The 15,880-nt window shown below is 43.0% G+C and overlaps 1 long non-coding RNA gene and 1 pseudogene across 3 annotated transcripts; both read left to right on the top strand.

Annotated features, from left to right (window-relative positions):
• The first annotated feature begins 11 nt into the window (after positions 1–11).
• Gm34969 lies at positions 12–15,647 on the top strand. 2 transcript variants are annotated; one of them, XR_001779597.1, is made up of 4 exons: positions 12–153; positions 12,966–13,149; positions 14,370–14,466; positions 14,764–15,647. It is a non-coding gene; the product is annotated as a predicted gene, 34969 (long non-coding RNA). The 2 variants fall into 2 exon arrangements; XR_001779595.1 differs by having other exon boundaries at positions 14,370–15,647.
• Positions 10,049–10,757, top strand: 5033404E19Rik (RIKEN cDNA 5033404E19 gene; annotated as a pseudogene). The gene has a single exon (NR_033600.1). The product of NR_033600.1 is annotated as an RIKEN cDNA 5033404E19 gene (transcript).
• Positions 15,648–15,880: the final 233 nt, after the last annotated feature.

A 15,880-nucleotide genomic window follows, 5' to 3' on the forward strand; every position in this document is an offset into this window, starting at 1 on the left:
GCTTCCTATAAAACCCCCTTCCGGGCCTGCCTGGGCACGCCCACTCACCATGTCTCTGTGGCTGTCCTTGCTTGCTTGCTTCCACCTAAATGCTGCAGCTGGAAGGAAGTTGGTGAGATTTCCTGGCTGAGATGTGCTCTCATAGGAATCCTTGTAGGTACATGTGTGTGCAGACCCATGTGTGTGCCCATGTGTGGTCACCTTGTTTTAGCTGCTGGCCGGATGTTGAACTCACTTGGGAGGGTCTTAGAGCCAGGCTTCCACTCTGAAGTTCTGTTTTACGCTGGTCTTAGCTAGACTCTTTCTCTACTTCTTTTGGATGCTTATGATAACATCGGTAATTGGACATTTTGTTTGTATTTGTTTATTTATCTATTTGTGTGTGTGTGTGTGTGTGTGTGTGTGTGTGTGTGTGTGTCTACGCCGAGTCTATGTCTGTGTACCATAAGTGTGCAGGAGCCTGTAGAGGCTAGAAGAGAGAGTCTGATCTCTCAGAACTGGAGTTACAGGTATTTGTGAGCCGCCATGGGGGTGATGTGAGCTGAACCCTGGTTCTCCAAAAGATCAGTATATGCTCTTAACCCCTGAGCCATCTCTCCCGCCCCAGTTTTGATAATTTAATGAGTATTCCTGTTCCAAGAGCAGTATGAGACTCTCACTGGGCACTGCTTATGAAGTTGATACTCCTGTTACTTCCTTCTCTGATGCTGGTTGAGAAAACCGAGGCCAAACTGATGCGCTCCGCTCAGAAAATCCTCATGTTCACGTTAGAAAACCCAGGAAGCAAATGGAGGTACTCAGACAACCGTTAGTAACTGACAGCATCCATGCACAAATGGTATATGTTTAAGGACTTTTGCTTTTCCCTAAACGAGGGTTCTCTTTGCTTTCCAAGTATTTAGAATACCTTGACTTTTCCTTTTATTGCCAGGTGAAATTTTACATGGGACAAGTCAACAAAAAAAAAAGCCCGTGGTTTTAGTGCAACACTTTATTAGATGTTTGAACTTGGGTTGCATGTTGTTCTTACGACCTCATGAAAAGGAAGGCTTTGTTTGTTTCTGAGAATTGTGTCTATGAATTTTATATTTGGGGTTAAAGGTTTTTCTTTGACTACCTGGAGAGTCTGGGTTTCCTTGTAAGGTACATGGAATGCTCCCAATCTGGCCTTTTTATATGTTAATTTTCTCCAAAGGCTCAGGCGGCTCTCAGGGTATCTAACTTCAAACCCTAGTACCACGTCCTAGGATTTGGCTCCCAAACATGTAACTTAAACAGTTTAAGAAAATGAAGCATACTTACAATATGAGCATCAATTTCTTTCTTTTAAAAAAAGATTTTATCTTATTTATTTATATTTATTTAATTTATTTATTATTATGTATCTATGTGAGTGTCTGCCTGTGAAGCTGGAAGAGGAGGCTAGACCCCTGGGTCCTCTGCAAGAGGAGCCGGGCGTGGTGGCGCTTGCTCTTAACCACAGAAGGATCTCGCCAGCTGCCTCCAAAGCCCTTTCTTTTAAGAACAGTTCCCAAGTTAGAAATAAGTCACCCCACCCCACCCCCACCCTCCCTCCGCCCAGCCCCATTAGATTTTTGCATCAGGGTTTGCATTGTGAAAAGTAGCTCTCTCTACCTGCTTACTCAGTGTTTTGTAAAGGCGCAAAATGAAAGGCATGCAAATCACAAGAGATTCTTCAGGGTCCTGGGTGACTCCTGGTAGTGGCTCAAGTCTTATTACTTTATTTAATTGAAGGAGTGTTTGCAATAAAAAATGGAGCAGTGGTCTGGAGAAGATGCCTCTATTTAAGAGCATGCTCTGCTCTTGCAGAGACAGAACCTGGGCTCTCCAGGGGATCGGACTTTTTACTCTTTATCGTGCAGGCTCCTTATCATCCTTTTAAACTAAGGGGCGTTTGTTACTTTGTCTTCCTTCGGTTTAGACAAAAGTTCATCAACTTTATTCTTTCCCAAAACCCCAGTTCTGCCCGGCTGTTCTCTGGGCTCTCACCTAGTTGTGTTCACGGTTACATTATTGTTTCTTTCCTTCTGCTGCTTTCAGACTTGCTCTTTTTCTGTTTTTCTGAGTGGCAGGCCAGCTCTGGCTTTGACATCCTCCTCTGATGTCGTAGGCGCTGGATGCTTTATGCTTTCTTCTCTTCCTGTTGTCTTTGTTGCATCCAGTCAGCTGTGCAGGGTTTTGTTTTCATTTGTTTGAAGATCTTCTCCAGTTCCCTCTGGAGGTTCTGACCCGTTGCTTATTCAGAATGGTTGCTGTGAATTCCCACATACTTTTGAGTTTCCCAGAATTCCTTCTGCTATTGTTTTTTTTTTTTAAATTTTTATTTTTTAGCTTCATTCCACTGTAGCTGGAAAAAACAAGATGCTATTTCAATTTTCTTAATTTGTTCTATATTTATTTGTCTGTTAGGACTATTTTGCCTACACTCTTTCTCAAGACCATCATTTCCTTGCTATTTTTTTCTGCCTCAATATTTCATCCATTGAAATTGGAGTCTCCCACTATTATTGTATTGCTGTCTCTCTCTCCTATCAATGGTATGTTTAGGTTGTGTGATGCTGGGTGGATATATGTTTTATATTTGTTTCATCTTCCTAGTCAGTTGACCATTTAATATTGCGTGACATAAAGAAGTCATGCGCTACACAGAAATCATTATAGGAAAGTAAGCCCTTTCCCCCGTACTATCCTCCTGATTGCTTTGTGTCAGGCGAAATGTTTACTGTGTGTAGGTCATTCATCTGGCCCTCAGACAAATCCTTCCCCAGCTCTGGGCCAGCCACGGCATGGCTGGAATTTGCAAGCTGTAGCATTTTTATGAGAGGGGTGTTGGGATTAAAGAGCAGGTGGCTATCATTGCCATGGTATCCTGACCCAGTGATTGATGGGTCAGCACTCTGAGGTGCCCAGAGGCCTAGGTTGCTTTACTCATGGAAACATAAGTGTTTTTTGTTCCTAGAGACAATCATAAACTTTGGCGAAAGCCCTTTGCCCCAAGGATGTATAACCCCAGTTCAACATTGTGGGTACCTCCTGTGGAGGGTCAACTGCCAAATTATGCCACCCTGATGTCCCCTTCCCCTTGTCCTTTAAGGAACTTGACTCTTTGTTGCTTTTCGAGGGTTCCAGGGCTAACAAAATCAATACAAGTCCAGTATCTGAGGAAGGACCAGTCGGCATTTCCACATTCATTGTGATGGTTTCACTGGGCCTGTCCACAGGTTGTCACTTTCTGTGGGTCTCTTCTGGTGCCAAAGCTATATTGGAGTCCATGTTATGGGGTGTAATCACACCATGGGCTTGTTGCAGGTAGGAGGTAGGACCCCTGTCTAATGTCTCAACACCACCATAATGAAATTTTACAGGGATCTCCGTAAGGTCAGTTAGTGTTACTGGTAGGGGCCCAAGATCTGGGTGGCCCACAGGAGAGTAAGGCTGCCCAGGTTAATCTGGTAATTAGTCAGTCAGAAGAGGAAAGAAGCAGAAGTGTCTAGACCAGATGGGTCTGCAGGTTTTCTGGCACTTGGGCAGGGTCTGGGCCTGTGAGGCTGGTAAGCAGGCTGTATTGTGTTGCAGAGAATATGCCCATCTGGTCTAGGGTGAAGGACTGGAACGTTCCTTGTATCCAAAGGATATCAAGGGTTTTTAGGAGCATTGGGAGCCTATAGGGTCTGGGGCCAACTACAGACCTTCCTCATATCCAGGAGGAGCACAAATTGGGATGTACTAAAGGGGATTTGGGGTATCTGGAAGGGGGAGGTACAGAGACATTGGTGATTACTCCTCAGGTAGGATCTGAAAAGAAGATGCCTGGGTATTTTGAGGCTTGGTGGGCCCTAGAGGTGTGGAGTGAAATTGTGGGGGAACCTTCTCAAGTCTGGAAAAGTGGACCCAGGAGGAGTTAACATTATTTAATTTGGTGACAGTGTGGGGTGAGTGAGAAGACTTTGTGGGGGCCCTGCCATGTAGGTGTCACCAGTGAGATGGACCTGAGAGGCATACTGTGCCCCCTTTTTGGAGATTAGGGAAGGGAGTGTCAGGTAGAGGAAAAGGGTGGGACAGAGTCAGTGTGATTTCAAAGCTCTATGCTGGGACAGGGCAGGGCGACTCCGGGACAGGGACAGTAGAAGTTGTGATGTGTTGTGTTTTATAAAAAGATAAAGAGAAGGAATATGTTTGGTGGAGGTGCGGTAAGGTGTGGGGGAAGGAGGTGCCTCTGAGGGCCCATGCTGAGGCATCCCTTCTCCTTAGAATGGAGTTTATTCAGGGCATGCGGAGGGGAGTTGAGAGGGTAGTAGAGACAGAGAAAGGCAGAGAGAGAGAGAGAGAGAGAGAGAGAGAGAGAGAGAGAGAGAGAGAGAGAGAGAGAGAGAGAGAGAGAGAGGAGAGAGAAAGAAGGAGGAAGAAGAAGGAGAAGGTGAGGAGGAGGAGAAGGAGAAGGAGAAGGAGAAGGAGAAGGAGAAGGAGAAGGAGAAGGAGAAGAAGAAGGCCATGAGCACATGGAGAGATGGAGGAGGGGAGGGAAATGGAGAAAGGTGGGAAGGAGCAAGAGGAACAGAGGGAGATCAAGAAGGTAAGAGAGAGAGGAGGCGAGCAGCCCCTTTTATAGTGAGTCAGGCACACCTGGCTGTTGCCAGGTAGCTGTCTAGGCACAGAGCCTAGACAAAATGCTAACAGGGTGTGTCTACTGTGATTGGGGGGCTTGAGGGATCTTCCATACATGAATTCAAATGTACTGATTAGGGATTGGGGGGGGGGTAAGGAGTTTTAACAAGTCATGTTTTAATTCTAGAGTTGGTTTGGCAAGGATATCCAAGCATGTAAGCTGTAGCACGGGCCCATTATTTGTGGTTGGGAAGGCCCCCAACTCACCCTGAAAAGGTGACTGTGAATACTAGGATTTGTGTCTTCTGACTGGGGATACATGGTGACTTCTACCTAATAGTTTAGGGCAGGTAACTCTCCTTTCACTTGGTGAGATGGAAATTGGGGAAGATGGAGGTTGAAGTAATAAAAGACATGGGTAAAAGTGTTGTAAGAGGTTGACTGCCTTAGAGCAACACTTAAGGAGGTCGAGGGGTTTGGGGGTTGCTAGGTAGGAGTGTTGCAGGGTTGGGAGGTAAGGATGGCTCAAATACAAGGTTGGGAATCTAGTAAGTAAGCAGAGCTTCACTCTGGGTAACCGGGAGGGTTAGGAAAGCGGGCAGTTGATGAGGTGTGTGTGTGTGTGTGTGTGTGTGTGTGTGTGTGTGTGTGTGTGTGTGTGATGTGAGCTGATATTTTGTTTGCCTTAGGGACAGGCAGTACCACTATGGACAGGGTCTGGAGGCAGGGTGATCAGCCTTGGATGGCCATGTCTAGCTGTTTGGAGAGATAGGCTATGGGGAGGAGAGGCATATGTCCATTTTGGCAGAAGGTCGTGAGGGTTTGTCGTTGATTAGCATGTAAAAGGAGATAGACCGGTCTGTGTGGGTCTTGAAGTGTTAGTGTAGAGGAGGGTGAGAGAGTGAACTTAGGTACGTCTGTAGGAGGAATTAGGACAAGGGTCACTCTTCTAGGGGTCCCTTAGTGACTTCATAGAGAGGCCGATCTGTGGTAGAGCAGTTGGGGATCCACACTTGAAAGACATTAAAAAGGCCTCATAGTGCAAGCGGTTTGAGTCTGGTTTGTGGAATATGGTGCTAGACGAGGAGGGCCTCTATTCTGGCTTGGAGTATAGTTCTTTCTCCTAAGATGGAGAGGCCCAGAGAGGTGCCAGGTGGTTGACAGATCTGGGCCTTGTCTCCAGACACCTTATAACTCCTGGAGACCAGAAAGCTCGTGAAGCGTTGGAGATAGGTCTGTGGGGGAAAGGCTGCATAAGAGAAGATCATTTATATACTGGAAAAGGAAACTATCGGATAAGTATAAATTCATGAGGTCCTTATGGATAGCCTAGCCCAATTGGTGGAAGGTATCTCAGACTCCCGGGGGCAAACCTATCCAGGTGAATTGCTGGGCATGCAGGGTGACTGAGTCCTCCCAGGTGAAAGCAAAAAAGGGATTGGGAAGATGGCTGTAGAGGGATAGTAAAAAGGGCAACTTGAAGACCAAAGACAGAAAAGAAGGCAGCAGAGAGGGGACAGAGAAGAGGAGCGTGCATGGGTTAGTGTCTTAGGGTTTCTATTGATGTGAAAACTGAGGTACAGAGACAAGCACCTTGCCTATGGGAATACACTGAATACTTAGGAAGTGGTGGCCTAGGGTCCCGAGCAAAGGCAGGATCATTCCAGAACCCCAGGGCTTTGTAACTGTTTACAGAAAGGGATGGAACTGAGCACATTATGAGCAGTGTATAGGCTGATCCAGGAGTCTCTCCACTGTATCCTCAGAGCTGTACTCACTTGCCAGTGGACTTGGCTCTGGCAAAGGATGGAGATTTTTTTTTTTAACCTATTCTTTTGAGAATAAGGAGGGTCTTTGTTTCTCTTCCCTGGGAACCGAGCAGCCCCTTTCTCTGAGGGTAGAGTTGGGGCATGGCTCAACAGAACGACAGTCATCCTGGCTAGTAAGACTCAGAGGCTGGCCTTCAAAGGCTTGAGCTCCTGGGTGACTGAGCAGTGGAGAAACAGAATCCTGCCCTTGAATTGCTCCCCAGGCGGGCTTTATGCAGTCTGGGGAAGCAAGGGATGCCCTGTGATTCTTAAAGAAACTGGTATAATTTTGCACTGCATAGCAGACTCCCAAGACACACAGCCTTTTCCAGGAGGAGTTCCTTAGAGGGGAAGGGGATAGGTTGCAATGGTCTGCTTAGCCTCCCGAAGGCTGCAGAAGCTGCTAAGACAGGGGTAACTGAAAGATAGACTCTGTGAGGTTGAACAGCAATCTTTATGACCTGACCCCCTAGGCACCCCTTCCTGTTCTGACCTTGTCAAAGCATGGCTCTAGTCTATGACCAAGTGGGTCACAGCAGTTACTGCACCCCTCTGATGATTTTGCTTGGTGGATATGAAATGACCACTGTGGTCATAGACTTATTGATTGACTCTGGTTAGGAAGAAAATAAGAGATCTAATCCAGGTTTGCAAATTGCTCCAAGACACTATAATTTAACCAGTACGTATTTAACTGGCATTGTTGTGATTTCATGGGAACTTAATTTTTATTTTTTGAGGAAGCTCCATACAGATTTTCATCGAGGTGTCACCTGTCTACCCACACCAGCAGGTTACAAAGGTCCCCTATTCCCAGAGCCTCACCTACACTTGAGGTCGAGGGTTTTCTGAGTGCCAGGTACTGACTTGAGGGAGGGAGAGTCTCAACTTAGTGTTAATTTGCATTTCTTTAATGGATAACGAGGTAGAACACTTTTAAAACTGTTTACCAGAGACTTATATTTTTTTCATTTGAGAATCATCTGTTAGTTCTTTAGACCTTTTATTGATGGGATGATTTGAGGTTTTGTGTGTGTGTGTGTAATTTTTTAGTGCTTCAAATATCCTAAATACGATATTTTTCTACTCTGTAGGTCATCTCTTCACCGTGATTGTGGCTTCTTGGCCATGCACAGACCATTTAGTCGCATGTGAGTCCATCTGATAAGTCTTAGGTTAGTCTCCTGCAGTTACTAGTTAGTTGCCACTGGAGTTCTTTTCAGAAATTCCTTGCTTTGAAGTGTCCCTTCTATGGGTTTCTCTAGCACCTTCAAAGTTTATCATAATCATCATGTTATCATCCACATCACCCCCATCATTGTCACCACCACCACCACCACCATCACCACCAACAAGGTTTTACTGTTAAAGTTTGTGGCCAATTTTAAATTGATTTTTGTGCAGAGTGAGAGAGAGGGACCTACCTCATTGTTCTACATGTGAAGACCTAGTTTCCCAACACAATTTGTTTAAGAGGCTATCTTTTCTATAATGTATGTTTTTGATACTTTTGTCCAAAAATTTAGCAGCTATAGCCGTATGGCTTCATTCCTGAGTCTTCTATTCCCTTGGTCTACATGCCTGGTTTTTTGCTGGCACCATTGGGGTTTTGTTACCATGGCTCTGTAGTATGATTTGAGATCACATCCTGGGAAGCCACAGGTGTTGCTTAAGTGTCCTCTGGCTCTTCAGAGCCCTTTTTGCTGTTACATGATTATTTTATTTATTTATTTATTTATTTATTTATTTATTTTAGGATTTTTATTAAAAAAATCTTTGGAACTTTGGTAAGGATTGTGTTGAGTCTATGGCTTTTTTTCAGTAATATAACCATTTTTACAATATTTTGTCAGTTCATAAGAGTTGGGGATCTTTCTAGCTTCTAGTATCCTACACATCCTTCCCTCCTTTAGTTTCATACCCATCCACTTGTGGAGTCTGCCACTTCCTTGGTTTCTACATAGGTATTTTTTTCAATTATTGTGACTGGGATCCATTCTCCCAGTTTCCCTCTTTCTTGGCAAGCTCACTGTTGGTGTATAGAAAGACTGCTGATTTCTCTGTGTTAGTTTTTGTATCTTGGTATTTTAATGGAAGTGCAGATAAGAACTGATAAGGAGTCTTTGGGAGTCTTTTAGTTATAAGATCATGTCATCTGCAAAGAGGGATAATATGGCAGATTCTTTTCTAGTTATATCCATTTTATTTCCTTCCTCTGTCTTATTGATCAAGCTAAGACTTTGAAGACGACTTGGAACAAGAGTAGCCATAGTGTGCATCCTTTTGTCATTTCTAAGATTAAAGGAACATTTATATTTGTCCCTGTTTAGTATTGAGTTAGCTATAGGTTTGTCACATATAGTGTTTATTATATCAAGATACGTTTCTTCTAATCCTAATTTCTTTGGGGATTTTTATCATGAAGAGGAGGTGAATTTTATTGAAGCCCTTTTCTACATCTATTCAGATGATCATACGACTTCTGTCTGGAAGTCTACCTTATTGCATTACATCTCTGATTTGCATACACTGAAGCAAACCTGTATCCTTGGGATGGAACCAACTTGGACTTGGGATATGCCCTTCTACTGTGCTGAGTTTGTTTTGCAAGCATTTTAGTGCCATGTTTTGCATCTATATCCACCATGGAAATTGAAGTATAGCCCCCCTGTTGTTGTATCTGTGTCTAGCTCTGCTATCAGGACAGTATTGGAGTGAGTTTGGTAACGGCCAGTCCCTTTCTATTTTGTGTGACAGTTTCAGGAGTATTAGCCCTTCTTGAAAGGTTTCACAGAATTTAGTGGTAAGCCTGTCTAATCCTGGGCTTCTTCTTGTGGGGGGAAGTTTTCTCTTTCCACTCCAACCCCATGGCTTGTTACAAGTCTGAACTATTTATATCTTCTTGATTTAATATTGGTAGATTTATCCATTTCTCTTAGCCTTCCCAGTTTTTTGGCATATGCTATCAAATTATTCCCTAATGATTTGGGCTTTGTATGTATCAGTTGCGATTTCTCCCTTATCGTTTCTTCTCTTTATTACTGTGGGTCTTTGCTTGCCCCCCCTCCTCTCTCTCCAGGAAACCTTTGCTCTGTCGCTCTATCGAGTCTGCACATTGTTCAGTCAGTGACCACTTTGTTCATTTTTTTCCTTTGTCTTTATTATTTCTTTTAGGTCGGGTTTGGTTTTGTTTTTCTGAGATCTAGAAGTGAATCCTTATCTACCTGAGGTCACTCTGAGTTCTTAGCAAGCACTCCTAGCTGTGCATTCTTCTTTTAACCGCCTTGGCTGAGTCCCAGCGCCCCGTAGTGCACTCTGTTTGCTTTTCAATCGATTCTGTGAATTTTAAAATTCCCTCCATGCTTTCTTGAATGACCCTCTGTTCATTCGAGGAGTGTTGTCCCCTTTCTAAGCATTTGTCCTGTTTCTGGAATTTCTCTTGCTGTTGGTTTCTGGCTTTATTTCACCATTGTCCTTTGCTTAGGTATAAGACATCATCCATTGCCTTTTCCCGTTCCAGCCTGCGAAAATAGGCTCATGGGCCATTGAGAGCCAGAAGTGACGAGCTTTTTTGGCACCCGGGAATCACAGATAGCTGTTCTGCAGTTGCCATCATGCCTCAATGACAATATATTGAATCGCACCGCAAGTGCTATGTATAACGTTTGGATACCATACTTAGTATCATTTGGGACTAAGCTTTACCATAAATAGTGCCATGCTGAGAAAATACAGATGAAAAAGACTATTAAGATGCATGAAAAGAGAAACCGCAAGCAAAAGCACGACGGGAAGACGCCACAGGGAGCAGTTCCTGCCTGTCTGCTGGACAGAGAGGGGCAGTCGAGGGCAAAATTACTTTCCAACATGATTAAGCAGAAACAAGAAGAGAAGGCAGGAAAATGGGAAGTTCCTCTACCCAAAGTTCGTGGCCAAGGAGAATCAGAAGTATTGAAAGTTATTCAAACAGGAAAGAAAAAAAACGAAGGCAGGGAAGAGAATGGTTACTAACGCGTGCTCTGTTGGTGATGGTTTGACATAAAATGCATCTAAATATGAAAGGTTCATTAGGCCACTGGGCCCATGCTTCCAAAAGCCCATGTCACACACCCTGAGCTGAAAGCCACCTTTAGCCTGTCAATATGTGGTGTGAACAAGAATCCATCATCCCCATTGTATTCAAATCTGGTGTGATCACCAAAGGTGCAGTTACTGAGAGAATGTGAGCGAGCCAGGCCTTGTGACACAGGAGGGAGGGTGATTTGGGGTGAGTGTGCCCAAGTTACTGAAAACAACAGGTGCATAAGTGAGGTCTTGCTGATCTGACAGTGACGTCGTACCTGTCACTCCAGTCACTACCAAAGACTACCCACCGTCAGGAAAACACCATCACTGGGATCTCCCTGAACCACCAACCTTACCCCATATGCTGTCACCAAGAAGTATTTATTAAATTGTAATGAAAAATTAAAAACCGCCCAGTTCCTTTTGTTTATTTGTTTGTTTTAAATCATGGGCTCCGTTGATTCATCCAGACTTCCTTTGCAGTCCGCTCTAAGGGAATATTTATGGATGTAGAGAGGAATGTGTGATCCACACATGCAGGATGGAATGTTCTGGAGAGATCTGCTGAGCTGGTCAGATCTGTCGGAGACACATGCTGGATGGAATGTTCCAACCTTAGGCTGGGGCTATAGGGGTACACCACACCTGCCTTCGTCCCTTATCAGGAATTCCAACAGTTCAGAACAGATTCGGGAGATAACACCAAGCAAACTGCTTAGTGTTCTGTTTGGAATTTATGATTTAAATGCTGAGAGACTGATGTCTGGGTGCGTGACATCCACCCACACTGTAACCCTCCCTTCACAGGAAGGAGTGGAGGAGAAATAGACATATAGATACAGACAGAAAAGTGAGAGATGAAGAAGCTCCAAGGGCACCAAGGCCACGAGTGAACTTTGTGTGGACTATCACTTAGGCTATCATTTGGCTTTTTGTTTTAGTCACAAGTCAGCTAGATAACCAGGGCTCTTCAGCTGCTCTACTAATGACTCGTGTTAGTTTGATTCTAAGAGGAGTAAACACCCGCCATGTGACACGCGGGAATTCTGAATGTTCAACTCTCTTGATGTTTCAGACTGGAGAAAATCCTATCCGGTTTTAACTAGTTCCTGAAAAAAGTGGTGTTTGGATTATAGAATTTAATTCAAATTGATATGTTATTAAGATTTCAAAAATAATAAATATATAAGGCAGACAGCCATTATATCAGAGAAGGGTGAGATCATTATATAAAGTTATTGTTTCCACAATTAAAAAGCTAAGGCGACCATAGTGCTACTTAGATATCTAGTTTTTATTTGAATGAGAACTGAGAACTCTATAAACATTTTGATCTCGTGGCTAAAGAAAAATCAAATATTGGTCACGGTAATGTCTTGTAAGAGTATTAGATGAATGGATTTTTTTATTTCCAAATTTCCTGGCAACACGTAATCTCATTACATCTCTTAGATGTTTGGCTTAGCCAGGGATGCATGGAAGCTAAGTACTTAAAGGATGCAGCTCTCAGTGTATAGCTAATAAATACAGTCATCAGCGTCACAGCCTTTTGCTTGCCAACCCACCCATAAACTTAAATGAGTTAGCTTTCTCTTTTAGAGTAAAGAACATTTTTTGTTTGTAATACGAAGACAGACTGAATATCTTTTAACGCATGCACATTCATTTTCCCGGTTGAGAAGGCATGGTCCTAGTCTCTCTCATTCAGGATCTCCGACTGCCAGGTGCGTTTGACAGCACAATACCTCAGCTCCCTCAGGATGACTCTCTGTGTATTTTAGGCATGCTCGAAGTAGTGGGATTGTACATCTTACACAATTGGATACAGCCTTTGAAAAATACCTTGGGGGCTTATACGATTTTATCATCTAATGTTTTCAAGTTGGAACATTGGGGCATGCTCAGTTTTATTTGAAAGTTGATGGCAATGGTTGGCTCTGCAATAAGGACAAGTGAGCAGCTTTTTGAACTGTAAACATTTTGATTGCACTGTAAAGTTTCTATTTCCTAGGTATTTCCTGCCTCCGTTGCTTTTTCTCCAAACACAGTCCGAATAGTTATTTGATAATTCTGTAAGTCTATAAGGTCATCCTTCTGTCAGGTTTCTAACCTTCGTTGTAACAGTGATAAAAACATTAAACTGAAAAACCTGAAGATTCCGACTTTCATTTACAAGGATTTGGCACTGTTCAGACCACAGGGAAATAAACCTCAAAGATTTCTTAAGATTAAACAATCGTTTTTCAACCCCTTAACGTAACTGAAAGTAGTTAGAACTTGTGTTTACATGTGGCCATATACACTCTTAAGATGTAGAGAAAAGAGATCCGGAAAAGAATGATTTAAGAGACTTGAGAAGAAGCCAGTCCTTGGTGAAGTTGCCACGCAGGTTACCGCGGGGCTCCAAGGACTGGCGTGGAGCTGAGTCAAAGTGTGTGAGTTAAGGTCCTGTGTTCTTCTTTATAGGTTTGTCAAAGGATTAATCTAAGCAGAGCCAGGCTTTGAAGGCTGGCTCTCCGAGAAGCAGATATCTAAATAAGGCTCAAACTCGTACTGATCTTCACTCGTGTTCATCAATGCCCGGCACAAGGATAAAGACAGACAGTATCTGGATAAATAATTAACATAGAGCTTAGAGCTTTTTGCTATGGTAAGGTTAATATGCAGCAATAAACAAACAGAATCAAGAAAGATTGAGAAGTCTTAAAATCGGCTCAAAAATTTGCCCAAATTCACAAAACTCTTTCCAACTTTTAAATATAATACTCTCCCCACTAAGAAATTTCTAATCATTTTTCCCTAAGTTTCGGCAACATATAATTTTTAAGGAGTTTAATTTATGGGGGGGGGGGCGGGGGCTATTCCACCTGCTGATAGTTTATAAAAATAATGTGTCTTTTTCAGCTAGACATATCCTCTATATTTCAGAACTTTCTCCTGTAAGCATAGCATGGGGTATGCACACACTTCTATTTCCTTATGACGACCAAAGAGAAAGCTGGGCGCGCCAGTCAGCTTTTCCTAACACAGATGGAGATGCTGGCGTCCCTTCTAACACAGATGGAGATGCTGGCGTCCCTGCCCTTCAAGCTTCAGCCTCTGGAATTTGATCCTCACTTTGTCCTGTGCCAGCAGTTCCTAAGCTGTGGGTCACAGCCCCATTGGGGGTCATATATCAGATATCCTGCATATCGGATATTTATATTACAATTCATAACAGTAGCAAAATTACAGTTATTGAGTAGGGAAATAATTTTATGCTCGGGGGGGGGGTCTCTACAATATGAGGAACTATATTTAAGGGCCGAGCATTAGGGAGGTTGAGAACCACTGTACTATTTTCAAATTCTTGTGCCATCTCCAAATCCCATCAGGTCTAAAAGGTCAGATTTACAGGATTGCAATGGGTCAGATCTGTCCCCTTCCCACCCCTCCGGTTTACTGCCTGGGATTGCATTCCTAATGCCTTGACCTGACCTCAGCTTTGCCTACTTCATCTCAGTTTTCCAGGTTTAATTATTTGTCTCTTTCCCAAGAAGTCAGTATTTTTCCCACTGAATCATCAAAGCTCAAAACCACCCTTCAGTTTCAGAGGTATCTTTATATGACCTTTGTTCATTGCATACTTTTTGGTAAGGCCAGGAGAAATAAAAATGACATAAGTTAAATGAACAATTCTCCTTGGGAGGGGAAAAGCCCCCTACAAATACAGTCAAATGATTACTTGAATTCTATCATATAACCAAGCCCCGAATGTAGCTGCAGATAAACAACTGCCTTATCGGGCAAAAATGGCAAAAAAGGGGAGATGTGATAGAAGCCGCAAGGATGCATAGAGCAAATGCTTTTTGTCTTTTCTTCCTCTCTTAGATGACCAGAGACTCTGCTCCCATCGCTGATGTCACCGGCAAGATGCTGCCTCACAAAACAAAACAAAATCGTGCTAACTCTTTTATGTTAACTAAAAGTAAGCATCTTTAACGATGTAAGAGAATTCGGACTCAGATAAAACCCTGTAACTTGTAAATTATGGGGATGTAGCTTGCTAGCAGAGCAGAGCGCATGCCGGTGGAAGGCCCTAGCTCCAGTCTCAGCACCAGAGGCAAACATCCTTGTGGCTGCATCCATTTATATTATGGTCGTGCGTTACTCAATGCGTGCCCTATTCAAAGACCCTATAAAGTTTTCTTGAATTTTTCACACAATTTAAGACGCTAATGCCAAAACCTAAACAAGCTGATGATATTTGCATCTTTTGCTTTAGGGATGTAGCAAAAACTAACTCAGCTTTGGAAGTTAAAGCGGAATTGAATTCAAAGTCATGCAATGTGTCCCAGCAGCGCCTCCTTCTGTTCTGGATCTAGAATGCACCGGAATGAAACATCTTTAATTATCATTTAGGATTTACTGTTCCTAAAGACCAGTGCACCAGGAACCTCTTGTTATTTCTCCTGCCCTTTAAAAAATTTTCTTACTAGGGGCATTTGGTAGACAACTTAACGTAATCTACTAATTGCTGAGGTTGGAGAGATTTTTTTTTTTTGTTTTTGCTTCCACTGAAGACAATTCTGTGGATCATAGGCTCTGAGAACTTCCAGTACCACTGAGCCACCCAGAAAGGGCAAGGTAACAAATGAGACATGCTGAATCATCAAAGTGCAAGGTCGAATTATTTTAATATTTACACTATATTATTAAATTGTCCTTTATCATGGATTTTTGCATTGATTTTAGTTTAAAAAGATTTCTTCAAAGTAGTATCTATCTTGATGATTAATTTCTGAGACACCAACCCACCTTTAAGCTCAACCCTAGTGCCCTATTCGCCTCACCCTAGTCCTGGGTCCACTCATTCAGGCCCTGCCATTCCTAGAGGTCTAGATATGAAACTTTGAAGTCACCATCCAGGCCGCCTCCCCAACTGAACTCAATGACCAGCCATAAATGAGCAGTCATGTCGTCTTTGCAAGTACAGGGTGCAAAGAAGCCAAAGTGAGCGCCCTAATTGTTCTAGCGACATGGAATGGGGTTAATGGGTTCCTGTGACGTAGGGAGGAGGTCCTTGGGTTCAGAGAATCATAAAACAATAAACATATAACATTTGGTTTGCCATAATAAAAGAATAAAAGCTGTTGTATTGGGCTGTTATCTATGGTCTTGGAATGGTCTTTTACCTAGAGTTGTCTGAATTCTTAGCGATCATCATTCTTTCTTTTTTTGTTTTTTTTTTTGTTTGTTTTTTTTTTTTTTTTTTTTTGTTTTTTGTTTTTTGTTTTTTCGAGACAGGGGTTTCTCTGTGTAGCCCTGGCTGTCCTGGAACTCACTTTGTAGACCAGGCTGACCTCAAACTCAGAAATCTGCCTGTCTCTGCCTCCCAAGTG

The sequence above is a fragment of the Mus musculus genome, chromosome 1 (genome assembly GCF_000001635.26).
Source record: "Mus musculus strain C57BL/6J chromosome 1, GRCm38.p6 C57BL/6J".
NCBI lineage: Eukaryota > Metazoa > Chordata > Mammalia > Rodentia > Muridae > Mus > Mus musculus.